Raw genomic sequence first — 21,250 nt, forward strand, 5'->3', positions numbered from 1 at the left:
GGGAGGGAAGCGCCAGACAGGCCCCTTATTGTGCCACATGCCCTCGCCCCTTTTCAGCCAATGGCGACAGTGATTTAGTTGGCCCAAGTGCCTGGAACGCCAAAGACTCTTGACAGAAAGAGAGAGTGAGCTCAAGTTATGTCCACAGAAACGCACCTGCTTTCACCTCCAGGTGAACATCAATAATCCATTTTTGTCATCAAGGTATGTTTGTAATAGCCAAAGGTTGAAGGGAGTTCAACTGTTCTCTCTCTGTAAAGGCTGCGGGGCGACATTTCACTACGTGCCATCACTCGCTCCCGAAACAACACCTTGTCACCAACCTTCAAGACGCTTGTTGCACTTTTTTAATGAGACGCATCCTTCATTAAAAAAAGGTTATGCGGCAGGAACAGAGTGTTTGTGATCTATTATTATTTATTTACTTTTTTATTTATTTACTGCTTTTCATTAGTTTTGCAACAATGTTGTGGTCTCTATTTTGTGCAGACAAACACACGTGGTGCCACCAAAGGGCCCATTCTGATTGTAGACTGATTTAGGAGGCATCAGTTGGGGACTGTGCTTCTCTACCTGTTTGGTTTGATGCTAAATCTCCGAACAAGGCTTTGTGTACACTGCAAAGACCTACTTTAAGGACCACAGCAGAGCAAGGAATCCAGGCAGTCTCACTAATTCATCACGGAAGTTGGGAAAATAACACTGTTATTTCGCTTTCGATAATGACTTTTCCCCTTGTGTCCATCCGTGTCGTGCTCACACACGGGAGCGAGCGGGCGGCTGAGCTTCAAGAGGAGGCGGGTTGTGCCCTGTAAAATATTCATAGCTTCTTCATTTAAATCAATTTGCAGCGTGGGTGCGGCCAAGCGTCAACTGTCAGAAATGGAGCTGGCCCCGTTGTAATCACTTCTTTACTTATCTCTACAGATGGCTTGTTCGCAACGCGCCGTGCATGGCTAGGTCCCCAGCACACCGAGGGAGGACTCTCCCCATCCCATCTCTACACCTCCCATCTCCATGTTTCATAGCCCCCTCCTCATAATGGAATACATATAAATTCATCTGGCTGTTGAACCTGGTGCATTCATCACCGCAGAATTCATCCACGAGGCATTTTCATTCCCAAAGTGTCTCTTTTCTCGAGCTCACTTTATCTCATCCCCCTCTCTCCCCACCTAACCTACACGGTAAAATTTGCAATACGGCAGCCTTAAGCTAGGCAGTCAGTGTCGCTATTAATCCTTAAATGCACACCTGCTCTATGTTTCTCCAAATTTTCTTTTTTCTTTTTTTTTTAAAAATGACTGCATAAAATGATTTATTGGTTGGGAGAAAGTCTTTCACATTATAAGAAGGAGCGCCTTGGAGGTGAGGCTTGTTGCAGTGGTTGTCCAACATTTTTATACAGGGTGGAGATTTTTCCAAGAACCCCCTTATAATCTGAATGCTGACTAAACACAACTAAATACTCATACTAAATACACTCCTAAATGCTATAGGAATTATAAGGTTGCCAATTTTTGAGGGAAAAAAAGTCGTACCATTACGATAAGAAGATCTGTTTTTAGAGGACAAAGTTGTAATGTTATGACAGTAAAGTCATATTTTTTTCAAGAAGAAATAGTCGTATTTCTTATAAGAACAAAGATGTGTTTTGTCAGAATGAAAAGTCATCGTCTTATGAGAGAGTTGTATTTTTCCAAGTTAAAGTCATTATATTATGATATTAAGTTTAACAAGAGGAGAAAGTGAATTTGAAAAATACAACTTTAGTCTCATCATTTTATGCTTTTTGTAATTGTATACATGTTTTCAAATGGTTCAGCATAAGTCATTGCAAATGATTCTTTGAATCCCCGAGCTGCAGTTGTCGCACCTCATTTTGAAAACCACTGTGTTATTGGGGTGAATTTAATTTATTAGACTATACTAATATAGTAGAGGCGACTGACTATTTGACAAAATGCGATACTTTCTTCGTGATAACGTCCATTGTTTGGTCACACTGGTCGGCGTCGCGTGACCGAGTGCACCTCTTCGCGGGCATACCTACACAAACGGGCACAATGGAATGCCACCCTGTTTAGAGAGCGGGGAAGCCAAGAAAATAGGCTAGAGCTCAGCGTGCTAAAAATACTAAAGCCCCGGCAGTTCTTTTGCTGTCTGGGCAGAAAATAGCACGGTGTTACTGCCGTCGCAGTCAGTCAGCAGGCAAAAGAGGCGCACACCATGGCGCTCGCTCGTGGCTTGTGTCTTTTGTTAGAAATAACAGAGCATATGGGATTACTCAAACCTTAATCTTTATTTGTGCAACAAAGCAGCAAGACCCCCCCTGCTACAATTGTGGTTTTGATTAGCTAGCATTCCTGCTTCTAAGATAGACAAGATAACTGCACTCTGCCAGATAATCTCATTACTATCCTGATTTAAGATGTCTATCGTAATATCTGGTCAAAGTGCCGTCGTGGAGGAAGACAAAGTTGTTTTATGGAGCCTTTTTCTGTAATGTAGCTTTAGATATACATATTGTTTATCTTCATCTCTTTGGCTGCGTCACGCTAGCCTGACCCAGACCAGACCGGCCCAGCTTGACTCAATCTAGTCCCACTTCAGCGTCAGACGAGATCTGTCCCACCAAATGTCGCCCTGCTCCCACAGCCCCCTTTCAATCATTTCATTTTCATTACATGTACGTCTGGAGCTCGGCCGCCCGACATTTGACTCTTAAAGGCCCACCTGGGACCCAGATGAAATGGACTGCCCAAAATGAGATAGAAAGGAAGCGCGCATAGCCGCTCCGTGATGGATTGGAAGGTCTGTCGCGGCGAAGGAGGCAGACGCGATGGCGTTACAGGCTGCTTGTTGTTTTATTGTGTCAACGGAGAGATGGCCTGGAGCTTGACTACTCCAAACACATGTAGGTTAAGACGGGACACCGAAGAAGGGGGATGGATTTTATGAATGGAACCACTTGGAGATAAGCCAACGCTTGTATCCAGCAGGCGAAGCTTTTCATGTTGAGCCAAAAAGATAAATGGTTGATAGGAAACACGACACTTAATCTCAAGTATATGTCTGAATTATTTATTTGATTTCTGTGTGCCCCTTTCTTTTTTTGTTGTTGTCATAGGACCTCTGTGGATGGTTGAATTCCTAATGTCGTGCTTTGTCTTCATACATGCACACCATACCGCTAACTACATTGGAGTGGCTCTAGTTTACAGCAAAGGCCACCTTTGCAACACAATCAAAAAGCACAAAATGTATAGAAAATACTGTACGTATTACAGTGTCTGTGTGTGAGATACGTGGGTGGCGTGTGAAAGCGGTTCTTACGTGGGTGCACCCATCGAGTTTGTTTTATTGTTTTCTCAACAGTCCCTAAACTGATGACGACTGTGGCTCAAATTGTACTGTATACTGTAAAAATGAAAAAATATGTCACCAACAATTTGCATTGTAACCGTGCCGTGGTTGTTGAATGTGGGGAAATACTTCATTTATAATTTGGATCGGCACTAACTTGTATTCTTTGATGCACACCTGCGACCTGCTGCTAGAAATTCGACTAGTTCGAGCACAAAAGCCGACAGCGGCATTTCGACAAAAACAGAACCACGCCTAGAAGCAAGACTGCCTCTCAGGGCGTCGTTCAATGTTGCATTGTGAAACACGAGCCCATGCGTAATTACGTCATCGAACTAGTCGCTTAGATCCTCAAACTTGTCTGCGCCTGTAATTTCTCATTAACTCACTGCTAATATAGCTTCGATTGTGCAAGCCTATAATATGCTAAGTTGCATTTGTATTGCCTATGGTTAATTGCTTGAAACGGTCCAAGAGAGATGATATGAGGAACTTATCGGTGAGATTGGTGTTCGTGATCAGGTCTGAAGATTCTACGAGGAAGCCTTCGCCAGTGTTGGTCAGTCGACAGGATGTCGAGGATAGTAGCCATGACGGAGATAACTGCAATCAATGTGACTTGAGGGGTTAGGATTAAGGGTTCATTTAAGTTAAGGTTTGGTTTAAGAAACTAATTTGAGTATGCTCATCTGTTATTCAATTTTATTCACAATGCATTATAGCATTTCAGTGTCATTTCAGGGTAACGTGAACATTTTGGACTTGTCTGTTTTTTGAAGAGACTTATGTTCCTGGAGTTGTCTGCTTTTGTGATGAAATAGTGAGGATAAGCGGAACGGAAGCTGAATGAATGGCATCAAATACTTCTTTGAAAAACATTTTCAATGAAAGTTGCCATTTCTTTTTTTTTTTTGCTCCAAATGAGCTTTTTAATTGCTTAATTAACATTAATGTTGAATACCCTTAATAATGATTACATTTAACCTGGAAAGCAGAAAATAAAACCCTCATTTAACTACACAAAATGGAGACATCTCCTTTTGCGTTTGTACCCGTCATTTGTTAAGAAGCATGATTACACTGCAATATTAACAGCAATCGAGGAGAAAAATGTCCCAATCTTTAGGGCACTTGCCTGAATTTGATCAACTTACAGATCAGTTGATATTTTCATAATATTATATTTACTGGGATGGGAGAAAACATTGGTCCTGCACCATCTTTGCCCATTTCTGGGAACCATGTGCACGGTGCTGCCTACAGTGTTACAAAAGAGTTGGATTATTGTGTCTGGGCTGTCAGCACCTTTCAGCCGAAAGAAAACACGAAAGCGAGGAGAGATAGATCTCAGGCAGCGGGAGAGGAAGGTCTGTGGGAGGGCTGGCATTTTCAAATGATAATATCTGTGGATATATATTTTTAGCAAAAAGCTGCTAGAGAGGGAAAGTAGACAGGAGAGTGATTGGCTTGGCGGGTCAACGAGTCATTTGTGTTTTGTTTCCTCGTACAAGAAACTTGGCTTGCTTCCTGTGGCTGCCAATAGCGTCGGCATGGCGAGTCTGGTACAGAATGACCCAATTCCCCGTCCTATTAAACCAATGAAAACAATTTGCCTCCATTTTGCCCATCCCTTTTAAAATGTCAAGATTAGACCCAAAAGCCCCTATGAATGCTGCCATTTCTGCAGTATTTATGACATTCATGTGTGGCCCAGTTTTCATGGGAAACCCCTCATTACCTTTAGCCTTCTTGAAAGGAGGCCACGTGGCTATCGGGCTGGTAAAAGAAGGCAGTCAAATATGCGAGCAGTCAGGTCTTTTATATCAAGTACTGTGCGTGCAGTGTGCATGGCTGCCCAAATGTGCACCGTCTGGCTACAGTGGCAAACTTGCTTCACTGATGTAAATTATAAATTGGATGCAATGCAGCGTTTATAAACCCAAGCACGGATTCTACCTGGTGTGCCACATTTGTTTGAGAGAGCTTTTACCGTAAGACACCTTTACCTATTCACCTGGCCACCCCTGAATCCACTGCTCACCTCCGATCAACTTCCAAAACTACAAGCGTCTTGATGCCGGAAAAATCCCCCCGTGCGCATGCACTTGCCGAAGCCTTTCATGGCTCTAATCCCCCAACACCGGGAAGACATGCATGGGAATCTAAGTCAGACGACTTGAAAGGATGGAAGGCCGGAGGAACTCCCCCCGGCTCCTGCCGTAAAGCCTGCTGGGATGCGCCGTGGGCTTGATGCATCCAACCCAACCTGCTTCAGCGCTGAGTGGGAAACACCATCACAGACTCCCGTTGACCTGGTCTGCTCAGACTGTTTGATCTTATTGTGGAAGCAAGTGAGCTTGCCTGCCGCCTGGCAGGCAGATAGAGCGTGAGGCTCTTGATGCCCAGGGTTGAAGAGGTGGAGTCAGCTTCAGTGGAGAGGCTTAATAACTGTATTAACATCAGTGGCTCCCTCAGGAACCATGCCTGTGAGTGAGGAGGTTTGGGGGGGCTCCCACTTAAAATTTGCTTTCCCCTCACTTAAATTTGCTCTCCCACGCATCTGCTTCCAGTTAAACGCACATTTTCCAGCATAGTCATGAGCACCAAAGTCAAGTGTTTACAGATGTACAATACGAAATAGCGTGCGTACGCCGTCCTCACCTGCGTGTGTCCCTATTCATGACAGTCGCCTTTGTACCCTGAATTATGCAAAGGCAAACCGCTGAATAAATGATGGGCCCCACTTAGCTTAATGGACAGCGTTAACTGGGAGAGGTGTGCTCTCCTATTGGTCGCTGAACTGGGTCACAATAAATGCTTCTCCGCTTCCCACAAGGTTGTAATGAGGCCCGGGTTGCGAGGCCCAGAGACGGAACGGTCAACAGAGGCCAGCCAGGATTAACTGGACCCTCGAGGGCCAAAGAACAAGAGGTGGAGGACCTTGAAGCTTCCACACTGGCCTCACCTGAAGGCTGGCTTGCAAACCCCTCTACTACGATAAGATCAGGGAGGAGAGTGCCACCGGAAAATGTGCAGTGTTTCAAAAATGTTCAGAAGTATGTATACTCAAATAATGACGACCTTGACTCAATTTCCTCCCAAATCAACCTTTTTTGTTGAACAGCTGATATACTCGCAGGACGCCATGACTTACTTTGTCGTATGAATGGCAACAGGTGGATACACAGGTAAATTGATTGATTGCGCATTTAATTGGTCTTCCTCGCTGACATAAATAGATGAACGGCAGTTGGGAATCACTGTATTGTACAGTAGCATTACTAAATGGAGGCCTGGTGTTGTACATGATACCGCAATCTGGCTCCACTGCGGTAAATCAAACTCCCAAATAATACAACCAGTGTAAATGCGAGTGATAAATGATGCGCACGGCAGTGTCGGTAAACCTGCCATGTTTACGGCTCCGACAGTATATCTGCTCGGGCCGAGGATGAAGCCGCATCAGTGACTTTAAATCACACCAGGCATTCCTGTGAGGTGGGCAAATCTCACCGACTTCCTGTGGAGGCTTACCGGAGATCACGTCTGACGAAAACCAGTCGTCATGAGGAGGCTAGCATATCCCCGAAAATTGTGTGTGTGTGTGTGTGTGTGTGTGTGTTTGAAATGATCAAATGGCTCCCTCCAGGCTACACTGAAAGGTCAGGGATTCATGCAGGAAATTGGTGTCTGCAGGAGCACAGACAACACACACACAGACAGAGGGGAAGCTTAACTTGTCCTTCATTAAATTCGAGTAGCATCCCTCTCTTGATGACTCCGCTCGTCCCAGCCAGCCCACAGCCATCGCTCCTAAGCTAACTTTAGTCTCCCGTTACTATCCACGGCCAAACATTCTCGCGTCTGAATCACCGGCGACAGTAAAGACAAATGTGTCTGTCTCTCGCTTTTCTTCCCTCACGCTGCCCAAATCTTCCACTAAAGAGCCCCCTGACACTCTCGCGTCAGACGGTGTGAGTCAAGTGTGTGTCATCAGTCATCATTAGTGCGCGTGAACAGGAGAGCGGTGGCCGGCTGCCGGCGAAGGTATCGCGGGGATCCTGGCGGTTTTAGCTGCGGTTCAATATGCTGCCAATGTGCTTCGCCGCTGCAACCTCAGCCTGTGAAGCCTCGCTTGCACCAAACAATACAGTTGTGTACATTTTTGTGATTCTATTAAACGCTGTCAAGGATTTTGGTTCTATACCAACAGCAATTGTATGGCAGCTAAATGTAGCTAAAGGGCTAGACAAGGGGTTCTCAAACATTTTTTTTCCTTAAAGGGGGAGAAATATTGAATAAATATTGCATAATTTATTGGTAATTGTTTTGCAGGGACCTCAGTTGTAAAACAGCTGGCTTAGATGTTGATTGTTCGAGACACTTCAATGTGACAACGGGAAGGGAATGGGGGAAAAAATGCTTCTTTTCAAACAATGCTTATCTTGTTACAACCACCTGTCACATGCCAAGAAGGAAGAACACAAAATTCTAGAGTCTACTGATTTCCCCATTGTTGTCCTTTTGTTTACTGTTAATTTTATTGGTTGGTTGACGACAGCCATGCTATTTAGTTAGCCGATACAGGTAGTCATGCTGTAAATTCAGTCAGGGCTTCTTCATTCTACGCCCATATCGTGGGAAACGGAATTGCACAGTACCACTTACACATGGTTCGTTAAATATCATTAGCCTAGTAGCATAATTGCCAAAGTTATTTTTTCAACTGTTGTGCAAAACAAGAAAAAAATAAAATAAAATCATCAGACAAGAAGAGTCTGGTTGACTCATTTCAACATTTGAGCATGACCATGACCTGGATGACTGAACATATACACAGACATGAAGAGGGGAAAAAAAAAAACATTTCTAGCAAGCACATTGGTATTTATTTTTAATGACACTAAGCTATAAATGACAGTAAGCTATAAATGATTTGGGCAATTATGCTACAAGACTAACGATATATTATTTACATGTGTACATGATTTTGCCGCAACATTCTCCTCAAACGTGGCGGATATGTTGCGCTAAAATCCAAACTGTTAAAGCAGTTAAGATATAAGTAACTTTAATTTAAGTAAGTGGCTGCTGTCGGCCACAGCTCAACCCCAGACACTCACGCGCAGACTCGCCAGCGTCACACGCCATCGCGTCAGGGCAAATATGTACAGTATTTGCAATACATTTTATGCTTTAAGTTTTGGGGGTTCAAATACATTTAAAGCATTGGTAAGGTGTAAAAATATATTTTTTAAAAGTTTTTCATATATGGTCTCGATCACAGATTTTCACCAATCAACATGTACCTGCAAAAAACAGGGGTTCACTGTATCCACAGTATGACAACTCCATGTCGTATTTTTCTGCTTAATGTAACATATTGAAACAGGTATTAAAACCATTAAGAGGGAACTTCCATCCCATTCCCCCCCAAAAATAAACACAATTATAAATGAAGTATTACTTGATTCATTGATAACATTTACTTCATCATCTCTGGGGCAAAAGTAATCAAAAGGCCACCCCTGCTCCCTCCAGTCCAAATTGCTGTTTGTTTTGATCTAACGTGTGTAGCTACATACTGTAGTCCTTGTTTTTAACACTTTTTGATGGTGTACTAACCCTTCAGGCATCCTCAAGGAGCGCTTTTAATAAAGTAGTGACAAGATAATGGCACGTTTGCTGCATCTCCTTGTCCACACCCGCGCAAATACCTCCGTTTACATGCGCAATTATATGCTTTCAACTCTACGCCTGACACTTGTACTTTGTGCTAATTTATGAAGGGAACTGATATCATTGGGGGTTTCGCATACAGTACAGGAATGCGTATTGGCCTGTCGAGGCTTGAGGGCTAAATACTGTACCTCCGCGTCGTCCTTTTTTGCGGCAAACGATGAATAGGCGGTGACAAACGCGATCGCATTTCGGGATTTAGGAGAAACGGCCCGGTCGAGCCCATTATTTAGCATCGTTGAACAGTCTGTCGTCGCGAGTCACGCACACGCTGCACTCCCGACCCCTTCCCTCATTTCCACTGTCATGCCTCCGCTCTGAAGTGGAGAAGATCAAACCCTCGTAATCTATTCTCCTGTGATTGACTATTGTGTGATCCGCCGAGAGCGTGAGCGGGGGAGAGAGCAGGGCAAAGGGAGATCGCGGGTCCAAAGAGTCGCTTTAACATGACAAAGGCGGTCCCCGGTGCTCCCCTCTTCTCCCTATATCGTCGCTGATCAACTTCCCTGATCCTTTTTCGCTGCCCCCTCTTTTCCTCTCCAGGTCCGTTTCAGCCCTCTCATGTAAAATAGCTCCCCATATGTATGACCTCCTCTCCCCACTCCTGCTGAATATGCGCTTAAGAATCGGAGGAAGGCTTTCAACGCTGCCAGTCGCATCGGATTAGCGATTATCAATGCGCTGATAACCTCTCAGTTAGAGTGAGTGGAGAGCAAACACTCGAGCAGGAGCATTCATGAAGGACCTTTGGCCTCCCAGCACAGAGAGGCGCTTTGTGTGACGGTCAGCCCAAGAAAGATGAATAGAGGGCCAGGTTAATATGTATGGATGTCATTGCAGCGCCAGATCGACGTGTGTACAAGATGCACGCAAGATAGCTCACCTGTGATTCATTTAAAAAATGTCTTAGCGCTAATTCAAAACAGGCCGAGTCACATTCTATACAGAGACGCTTCCTAATGCTCCTGTTTCTTTGTAGCCAAAGGATTATCGGTCTCCGTGATGGGAGCGCGGTCGCCGCCCGAGCGGGGTTAACCCTCCATTTTACACAGCATAATTGCCAGGCGCCTTGCTCCACACGGCTGACATGACGCCTACCTGCAAAGTATGTCAGGTTTGTAATGTGGTATCAATGCATTAGTATTAGTATTAGCACTGATACTGATATGTCTAAACTTAGCTTTCGTACTGACACTTTAAAAAAAAAAAAAAAAAAAAAAAAAAAAAAAAAAAAAAAAAAAACATTTTTCTGCAGTCATGTTTAAAGTCAGGTAGAGTCTCCTGAATGCCAAGTCAAAGTCAAGTTGAGTCTTTCACAAGTTTTAGTCACGGAAGGCCCGAGTGCTAAAATATTAAGTCTGACTCGAGTCAAGTCATGTGAATCGAGTCCTTCACCTGTTTTTTTTTTATAGAAATGAAGGGAGCCATAAAAGACAGTAATCCGCAGTGTGTAATTTCGTTAGGTAGACAATAGAATGCAGTAAAAGGTTAAACACAATCTGTTCCAGGATGCTGGTTGATCTCTTCATTTATTCGTATTACCCAAAGGAAGTAATGGAGTCAAATTGTTCACGGAGTCAAACTGTCATTGTTGTAAAATATTAGCTGCGCAGGGCATTTTTAAGTACAATTAACCTTTTAAGCTGTCGTGCAAGTTTAAAAAGAAGTTCATCACTATTTATTCAGACTTCAAAACAAGAACGGGTACATCTTAAACACGCGTGTTAAGCCCCAGTAGAAGATAAAAGCAATAAAACAGAGCTTATGCGTAACAATCTTTTTCTAACAAGCATTATAGATGCCACAAAAACCCAAAGAAAAGTGAGGGGGGGGGGGTGAAATAAGCTTTAGGGGCATTCGACTTGGGATAATGAGTCTTATTTTCATGTAGTCATGCATAGAAGAGTGCTGCTTATTATCAACACACACAATTCTATAATTTACCAATGTTCTCTAACAGAGAGGCCTAATGTTTCATGAAGCCATTTTCGCCGTCATAGCACTAACATTTAAGAGTGAGTTGTCAAAAAGACAGCGGTTTCACCTATGCGCGTGAATTTGCGTGATATGATCCAATGACGACCTTGAGCTTGATTTATGCGCCGGCTGCAAGTCGGTGCAGAACGCCAGATTAATTCACTTTGCGAGAGTTGACAAAGGGAGGTTACGCCGTGGCTACGCCTTCTGCGAGCGGAGTGGAGTGGCGTGCGTCACCGAGTAAACACGTCAGTGCACACAGCTTTGTTTGGGGGGGGCTTTCTTTTGAAATGTTTGCTTGGCGTGGAGCAGTCGTCTCTTCCAAAGCCTCTCTCCTTTCCGTCATTATCCGCCTCCACTCTCTCATCCTTATCGCTTTTCTTTTTTAATAGGTTTTCTGCTCTAGGAATGCCTGGTGCTCACCAGGTGGACCGTCCATTTACAGGAATGTGCAGGGAGTTTTTGTCTTTAACAAGCTTGGTTGGTGTTGTTTTGGCATGCTTGGAATGTTGAAGCTGTCACAAGTTGATTGCAGTCGCTTGTGACTAGCAGGCAGTTCTCACATGTAAATGAGACTGAAAACACATTCGACAAAGGTGAAATGTGTGAACCACCTCGGCATAAACATGCACTTTCCTGCCATTGCCAAAGAGTACACAGTGTTTCCCCGCTATATCACCTTTTTTTGTGTGGAATGTATCTTTCACCAAAATCCTCACTGTCTCGTGACGATATGGGATTAATAGCAATCATTTTTGATGATTTCTCAGAATATACTTACTTCGTGTAATACCCTCGCATGTGGAAAAAGAGAGCAAGTCGCTGATGCACTTTTCAGCCGTGTATAAAAAGGCTAATCTAACACATACTATATATAATACTGCACTTATATTTTTGAACATTTGTATGCTTGTTCTTATTTGTGTGTATAAAATGTGTACGGTGTGTATAAAATGTGTGTTTTGATAAGTTGAAATGTGGTAAAGGCGGCCGAAACGGGTAAAAGTATTGTTTTTTAAAAAGTAATCTCTAAATTGCAGCGATCAACAGGGGTTCATTGTAATGTTGATTTGTGATGATAGTGAAAGTGCATGTAGTAGTTCTGTCACTTTATGTCACTGGCGTAGATAGAATACAAAATATGCATTATTTGTAATTAATCAATACCAAATTAGATGAAATCTGCCATGGCACAGTGGCTGGGAATAATTTATTCAGAGGCGAGACAACAGCAACCATATGGGTAGATCAATTTGATGAAATGAACTTGTTCAATGGAGGATCCATTGTGAGCTACCGTTGTCGTCATTCCATCTTCTGTTAGTAATTTTTAGAAGTGCATTTGTAAATATGGAAACATTAGCACAAGTAAGCAGGTTCCATGGCCCAAACATTTCAATCCATACCAATTCCCAGTCCAAAGCAATGGGTGAAACTACAACTCAGACCAGAAAGAAATCGAGAAACACACAAAAAAATACATGACATCATAAGGAGATTTTGGTCTACATGCTGTGACATCATACAAAAGTCTTCACTCATCTACGTGTAAATGCTAAAAACATTGAGCATTTTGGATCATCTTAACCCCCCCCCAAAAAACAAATGTTTTATTCACTAAAATGCTGTTTGTAGTTGGACAAAACACAGTTTTGTACAAAGTCCTTAGCCCCGAGAGACAGCCGAAGTACGCAATTATAAAATGAATTTCCAACAAAGAACCCAGTCAAGATCTGAGTAAAGGTGCAGATACAGAAGGGAATGTATTTTCTTTTTGGCCACTATGTCTTCAATGAAACATTTGTTGTTTTAGCATTAGTAAACAACAAATCTACTGGTCCCTGGGACTTAACGCCATTATTTGTGACGAGCCCTGCCGTGAATAAACACGTGTCATTTACGCTCCTCAAAAATGCCTATATTAGTTTAAACCTTAACTAAACTACAATCTATGATCCTAAAACACTGTAATATCGTTTCAAACTCACCCTTAAAACTAAATGGCTTGTATATTATTTGATTTAGAAAAAAATACACCTGTATGTCCTCTTTGCAACCTGTTCAAACGCCAATTGTCCAGCAATAACATGGCGATGACTCTTGTTAACATCAGCTAACAACCGGGGCTAAACTTAGCTCCTCCCCGGCAGACAAAGATCTTAAAAATTCAGACGCATTACTTCAACATAATTCCTTGATACCAATTACTACTTTCCTAGTAGCAAGGGCTTCAGTGCCGTCTCGTGGAGATTAGGGGCATTACAGCATAAGCATAGGTTCCACAGGGGGAAAAAAAAAAACAAATACTGTTCCATAGCTGACTGAAATGTGGTCTTGTGCGTTTCCACATACTGGCGGGCCCTGCGTGCCCACCACATCATCAGCTCAAGCCAAGTATCTGCAGTCGCCTGGGGACAAATGCCAACTGGCATCGTCCCGCTGTCACTCAGCACACTCAGACAGCTGCTGGGGTAGAGTTATACCGTATTGCTCACGTTGTTGCCAGGGAACTTGCCGCACCTCTTTCCTACAATCTATCGGCTGCTGTTTTCCCCCGTGTTTACAATTAATTTAATGTACGTACGTTCAACATGCCCTGCGCTTTATTGTATTTAAAAAAGAAATCGTAGGCCAGCGGCCCAGAGGAGCGACAGCGGTTAACGTGATTGCTGCACAACATTGAGCCCCTGCAGACCTCACCTTTTGCCATCTGCTCCATCTCTTGGTGTCCCCCCACCCCCGCCCGGGTGCTCTAGTTTATCCGCACATGTTCTCAGTTGTGGCTCCCATTTGCTGGGGCAGCACTGATAGGTGTGTTGTTATTTCAGAGGTCTGGCAGCGTGGAGAGGGAAGTTATCTCGGGGCTCTCGGAGAAGGGCTTCGGAACGATGTGGGGGCTTGATGGAAAGCAGACAAGAGCGTGCCGACGTTAACTCGCACCGAGTTCCGCACATACCTACAGCATTTAAACAGGCAGAAGTGCATATGTGTTGCTCATGTTCCCCCACTATAAGCACACATGTTCTGGCTAAACAGCATCCCGGTGTTTGCCCCCACTTCAGGCCTAAGACAAACATCACCATTTCCTGGCGTTCAGGAGGCGATGGCGGTAACAGGCTAGAAAAACCCCTTACCCCGGCACGCCTTGCCCTTCGGCCTCTGCTCGGACCCTCATCTATCACTCACACGTGTGTTTTCCATGCCGCTCGTGGTGGTGGGGTGGGGACGGGCTCGTTTCGGCCCAATCTGAAGCACTATCCATCAAAATTTAGCCTGTGTCGTCTTCAAACATACTGCGCGGGCCTTTAACAACTCGAGCTGTCACATCCATTTCTGCTCTTGCTGCAATATGGGCAAAGTGCAGCAGTTGCTGTCATTTCTTTGAAACGTCAAACATGACGTGTTATTTGCCACGAAAAAGATGATAGTAAAGTCAGAGTAATTTGACAGTGTGATATATGCCCACTCTCTCAGTATATTAAACAAAAATAAGAGACCATTAGTCTATAACAAACCTTTTGTTCTTTACTATAATATGCAGACTTTTCCTGTAGGTATTTTTCAAGTGGGAAGTTTCTATTGTTGTCTACGTCATTACACTGAGAAGGTAGACTGCAAGATAAACATCCAGCGGCTTAGGTGGAGCACGGCAGCGAGGGCGGGGTGGGGAAGCAGGGGTCGTCTGTAATCCTCCTAACTCGCCTCCGCGGAAACATAAACGCGCATATTTGTTGCGCCGCCATAACTTAAACTTATAACAAAATAAATGGCCAGCCTCGCAAAGCTGCAAAAGCTCGGCTGGACAACGTTGAACACTCTCGCCGATTTGAAGCTATACACGTAGTGGCCAGCAGAGGCAATCGTGGAAATTAAGCTGTTGCTAGTTTCTCACTGATTCACTTTTTAAATTTCCCCAGTGGAACCTAATAGGAAACTAGTGATTGGTGTCAAAGAAGTATGTTGAATTGTTGCATCTCAACGCTAACATCTTTGATGTCAGGCAGGAGCCAATTTTAGCCTGGGTTGTTAGTGGAAGTTACGGAGCATCTTTTTCGTATGCGCACACATAAATTGTTTTTTTCAAAATCAAATAATCTACGAGCCGTTTATGTTTAAGGGGAATGTTGTAAAATAAATTTGAAATGATATTAAAAATGTTTTGGGATTATAGTTTGTGTTATATTTATGGTTTAAACTGTAAATAAAAGCGAGGGGTGTCCAATCTACAGCCCGGGGACCATTTTCAGCCAGTGGTCCATTTTTATGCAGCCCCTGGCATGTACGAAAAATAACTATAATTAATAATTTTTTAAATGGACATAAACTATGCTTATTTTATAATTACGTTATTTAAAATTAAGTGAATTAAAATTCGGCGGCACGGTGGACGACTGGTTAGATCGTCAGCCTCACAGTTCTGAGGACCAGGGTTCAATCCCCGGCCCCGCCTGTGTGGAGTTTGCATGTTCTCCCCGTGCCTGCGTGGTTTTTCTCCAGGGAAATCTGGTTTCCTCCCACATCCTAAAAACATGCATTAATTGGATACTCTAAATTGCCCGTAGATGTGACTGTGAGTGCGAATGGTTGTTTGTTTGTATGTGCCCTGCGATTGGCTGGCAACCAGTTCAGGGCGTACCCCGCCTCCTGCCCGATGACAGCTGGGATAGGCTCCAGCACGCCCGCGACCCGAGTGAGGAGAAGCGGCTCAGAAAATGGATGGATGGATGGATGAATTAAAATTCATTTACCAATTATTTAATGAATGGCGCCCTGTAACGCTGGAAATCAGCATTACAACAAAGCCTTCAACACTTTATGACATAGGTTAAATGCTTCCAACCCCGCACTACCTTTCCGACCCCTCTCCCCACCTCGAGCGCATCTGCAACATTTTGATAGAAAAACAAGTGGACGACGAGCAGGCTTTTTCTTTGTGGTAGGATCCACTTCTGCACCATGTCTCAGACGTTTTTTTGGGTTTCTCCCCCGACATGTTGCTTCAATTGCTTTCTCCTCTGTGGCTCAGTCGACCTGCGTGCTGTCCATATATGGGCCTACCCGTCCGTAAGTAATATACGTCATTTCTGCTACGTGATTTTAGAGCGCCACCAATTGATCCAGCGCGGGAATGTATAGGATAGTCACTAAATATATATTTAAAAAAAAAAATAAAAATCAATATTGAATAATTCAGCAAGCTATAGACTGATAGGCTTAATCAGCATTTTGACATCTACTCTTGTAGTGGCTTGGGTGAAAATTACTTTATCTTTAACAACAAATAGTTGTGGATTATGGACTTCTTGAATCGTGCTTTTATTTAAACATTTTGCTGGCAAGTCAAAGCCCAAACAAATTGGCCAAACGACGGCTTGTATTTGGGAAAAACTGGTGTCAGGTCACTGGTGTCTCGAGGTACCACTGCTTTACAGGGTTCTTAATAATTTATAAAGAACCAAGTGTACTTTTCCCACCCCAGGGTGTAGAGGCAGATGCTGACTTTGGTCACAGTGTAAAACGTCCACGAGAGCTTCAACTCCTTTACATGTGTGTTTTCACTTATTTCAATCTGCTTGACCCCCCTCTTCCAACCAGTAAGTGTTCACACTTGTGTTTAAACACAAACACACCCCACCGGCTCCTTCCAGCCACCAGCGTGTGAACACTCACGCCCTGAGTCAAACTCCATCACCCCATCTCATTCACCGGCTTTTGCTGTCAGTAATGGACGTCAAAGCGGCCAATCGCGTCTCATCCACGGAGCAGTTATGACGCTTTGTTAGAGAATGGCAGGATTTCCCAGTGAGCAAGGAAATGCTCCCATTTCCCACTCAGTAATTGAAGAGCGCTGACAAAGCATCCTCGGATTTCTTTGCGCGTGGTTCCACTCTGTGAATATGAAATTGAAGTGTGAATATTTATAACATGGTCAATGAATGACTAATGGCCTTCGCTGCTCACTTGTTGCTCTTTGATTGCGTATAAAAGCTAAAATGGCTGCCAGTTGTGTGATGCACGGGCCTGCGAGCGGCTGCTTTTCACGGGACGCTTTCTAACCCTGAGGCGCTTTCATCGGCCGTCCCTTTTCATTATTTTGAGTCGACTTCCAAGCCTATGGCGTCTTCTATTGCGCATTCCCTGATATAGCTCGTATGCCAGTGCAAGACAAATGGACCTCTTTTATGTTCTTCTATGCATCTCACACATGGCGAGCGTGTTTTGTGTGTTTGTATCCACATAAACTAATACAAGTCATGGCAAACACAGGCATGGACGACCCCTGCCAAAGATCCTCAGCCTCAAGTCTCTTGTCCAGAGTCCCGCCAGCCAAGCAGCCATCCCGCTTAATGTAGTTAGCTGCCCCATAATGACGGTAAAATGTTATTAATATGCTGCGCAGCTGGGCCCAGTAACCAGTGGGGATGGAAGCTAATCAAATCTTCACAGACTAACCCAAAGCTGAACCTCTAGAACTGCTCGGCAGCACCGGAGCGAGACAGACGGCAGTCTGGAGGCTTTGTCGCGTTGCCGTATGCATCTGTGGTCTCTTGATGCCTTTTGAAGTGTTTGACGCTCGCCAGACTTCTCCAACGTCAGAAGGACTGCACGCGCCACTTCATCATCGGGATGTCTCACGTACGTTTGTCCGTTTGCGTCGAGTTATGCCGTAATTGTTTTAGGAGGATGTGGCTGAGTGCAACCAACCCCCTCGCCACCTCCCACCCCCCTTAAGTGCGCTTGTGGCTAGTCGAGTGAATCTTAAGACCACCATTACTAACCGCTCGCACATGTACATAATTACATAATCGGTTTGAGAGCAGCACATTCCATTAAGCTATTGTGCTATCTGGGTGGTAGAGGGTTATATATTTACTTTTTCGTTTTTATTGGGAGGGAGTCACTTGTATTTTAGACAAAAGGTGGTCGCTCCACAATTTCTATGGATTTCAAGACTTTTTCCCATAAAAGGAAAAATGGGCAGCATGATGGTCTAGTGGTGAGCATGTCTGCCTCAAAGTCCTGATATTGGTACTCCCATATTCTAAAAACATGGTACGTTTGGGTCATTTGAAGATTCTAAACTGTCCGTAGGTGTGAATGTGAATGCTTGTTGGCTTCATGCCCAAAGTCAGATGGGAAAGTCTCCAGTTCACCCGCGACCCTACAGAAAATGGATGGATGGAAAATAGATTGCCTGCCTATTCACCATTCGCCATTCACAAGCCACGAGGAAAGAGTCGTCAGACAACTGTCCAAAGTTTGGGATCACTTCACACTTTAAAAAGGACTAAAAAGTACACGGCAGCATGTCTACAATCGCAACACGAGGTAACGTATCGATGTTAGCAAATTTCATATAGTTTACCATCACTAGTTAGAACGTGTTGTAATCCCACCTGCAAGTGTTTAAGGATGACACGACCGCTGGTGCACTTTCAATTGCTTTAACAATAAAACAAACGCATAATAAGGACATTCATTTATGAGCTGCGGATGGCCACAATTAACTCTGAAACACGAAGACGAGCCAACCAATTCTACATTGTCACTCGCTAACGCCCACCTCACTTACCCTGCCAGACCTCACCTTTTAAAGCCACACACACTAAATCACACATACGACAGTATAACATGAGGATGGCGATCCCAAGTGGACAAAAGTAACACCAGCCCCTCACATGCATGGTATTGTGTTCAATAATGCAAATGTTTTTGTTTTTTTTTAAATCTGATGAATCTAAAGAATACTCAATTCTAAAAATATATGATAGCTGCAGCCCTACTTGATATCATGCATGACATGGGTTTTGTAAGGAATTATGTGTTGTTCTCAAAAATAATGATCAACTTGCACTTTAGGTGTTGTTTCCCCTTTGGTTTCAAAGACGCTATCTGTTCATCATGACACGTGGATGATATTATAACCTTTTTTGTCTTACTTCCAAACACCGTAACTCAGATACAGATTATGTTGTTTGTGTTTCACCTCCTTGCCAAAAAACAATAGCAGCCTTTATCAGCTTGTTTTTCATTTCGACATTATTTTCCGGGTTCCCGTAGCACCAAGTGAACCGGTATTGTTTCATCACGCCAGCACTTTCCTGGCTGCGCACTTCTCAGCGTGATGTTCAAGCCCTGTGGTGACTTTTGGGCAAGACGACCCCCTGCCAACACACGTGTGCACATTTGCAGCATTTTAGCATGTTGCAAGGACCTGGAGAGGCGCTTTCCAGGCTACTGTGAGTCACTTCCTCCACTGTATGATTGTGTGGCTTGGACAATAATAGGCAGTGTTGATTGAGAACTTGAATGGTGTTGAATAATAGCCGGTTGAGGCCTGCAGACTGGGCGAGGAGCTTCTCCATCCACAGGCCTGCCATTGTTTTGCTTCATGTCTCGGCCTGACGGGACTCCAGAAGCCAGCCATTGTATTTAATTACAGTTGCCAGCCCCCCCACAGACTCATGTCCTCGTGTCCCAGATTTCCACGGATGCTCTCATTAAGACTTGCTATTCTCTGTGTGTGTGTGTGTGAGAGAGAGAGAGAGAGAGAGAGAGTCCACTGATCCCATCGCATGTGGGGATGGTAGATGTAATTTTCATGTGGGCGAGGGGGGTGGCACACACTGTATGTTTGTCTGTACGTTTCTAATCAAGGCAGCTTTTAATGTGGATGAATAGGTCCGCTCTCACTCTAATAAGGAATGCTACGCTGTAATTAGTCCACATCAAAATCTGTGAATGGCTGCTTGCTAATGAGAGAATATGCCAGGTTATGTAAGGCGTGCTCTATTTGGGGTTTCATTTGTTTGACGCGGGTGTCGTGGCTGCGTGGCCCGGCGGCACGACGGGCGCTGTGGGCCCCAGATGACATCCACAGAGGTGCAATGAAAGGCAAAGGACATACTCTTCCTGCCTACTTTCTGCCTTAGTTTTTTTTTTTTTTAGCCCTCCAAATACAGTGGTGCCTTGAGATAGACATATTCTTTCCATAACCACGCTTGTAATTTAGAGTGTATCTCAAATCATCTTTCCGCATTGAAATGAATTGAAATGCCATGACTCCAGTACAGCCTGCCCCCGGGAAAAAAAAAATAATATTTTTTAAAAATAATAACAACAATAGTACTCTATAATACTGTACTTCATAAAAACACACAGTAATGACTTAATTAAATAGAATCTAAAGAAATGTTGCCGCATTTTTGCTTCTCTCTCGCTCGAAGATAACTGGGACAGGCTCCAGCACGCCCGCGACCCCAGTGAGGAGAAGTGGTCCAGAAAATGGATGGATGGATTTTTGCTTCAATTCAATAGGCATTGGTCTGCTCCTTTTGTTGCGCATGCCTTGGCCACCTGGGGGCAGTAACTAACAGATATACAGATATACGTGGATATGATCACAGCTACTCAGCTGCAGTAATAATGATCATTCTTGGCAGAGGATAAAGGATATACGCCTAAATATTGTCATATTGTCTAACTACATGGATTGCGCTAATGTTTGTGTTGAAATATCCGTTGCTGAAAGGGTTATCACATTGCGAAACTGATTTGCATGTTTGTTAGCATGAAGCTAAACGGACTAACAGGCGAAGTTATGTGCTTGCTTTAAATATACCTGGAGGTCTCTTTGTTTAGTTTGACAGTACACTTCAACTATGATTGGCAATAAACAGCTTGAAGCCTCTTATTTGAAGTATTGTTCACTACCTGCCAAACTACTGCTTGTTTTGAAGTGAGCCAAGTTGAGGTCACTGCCTCCATACAGTGATGGTATCTTTTGTCTGCAAGTCGGGTCACTCGTATCTCGAGGCGAATCTGTCATTCTATTAATTCAAACAAGGACAGTAAATTGTGCTTCAAGTCCAGGCTCTCTTATCTGTTTTAATTTCTTTATCATCGATGCTTTTCTCCCTTCTCCCCCATCTACTGCAAATACAAACTAGGTCATGTGTGTTTATTTAAATTTAAAGTCATCTCATGACAAACATGCTTGAAGATTTTTTTTTTTGGGCTGCTGTTAAAGTATCATATGACCACCAGGCCTCATAAACGAAATGGCTCAATAACAGAGGCCCTGTTCGGGTGTCTGTGTTTGGAATTGCAACAGGACCTTCACAAAACCCATTTGCTGTACATTCTCCCGACAGTAAAGATAACATTG

The 21,250-nt window shown here is 43.8% G+C and overlaps 1 protein-coding gene across 6 annotated transcripts in view; it reads left to right on the forward strand.

The window, feature by feature from the left end:
• The window catches only part of raraa (retinoic acid receptor, alpha a), a 167,529-nt gene that overhangs the window by 124,697 nt on the left and 21,582 nt on the right, over positions 1 to 21,250 (forward strand). The gene's annotated exons all lie outside the window — the stretch shown is intronic.

Source organism: Phycodurus eques, chromosome 19 (assembly GCF_024500275.1).
Source record: "Phycodurus eques isolate BA_2022a chromosome 19, UOR_Pequ_1.1, whole genome shotgun sequence".
Classification (NCBI taxonomy): domain Eukaryota; kingdom Metazoa; phylum Chordata; class Actinopteri; order Syngnathiformes; family Syngnathidae; genus Phycodurus; species Phycodurus eques.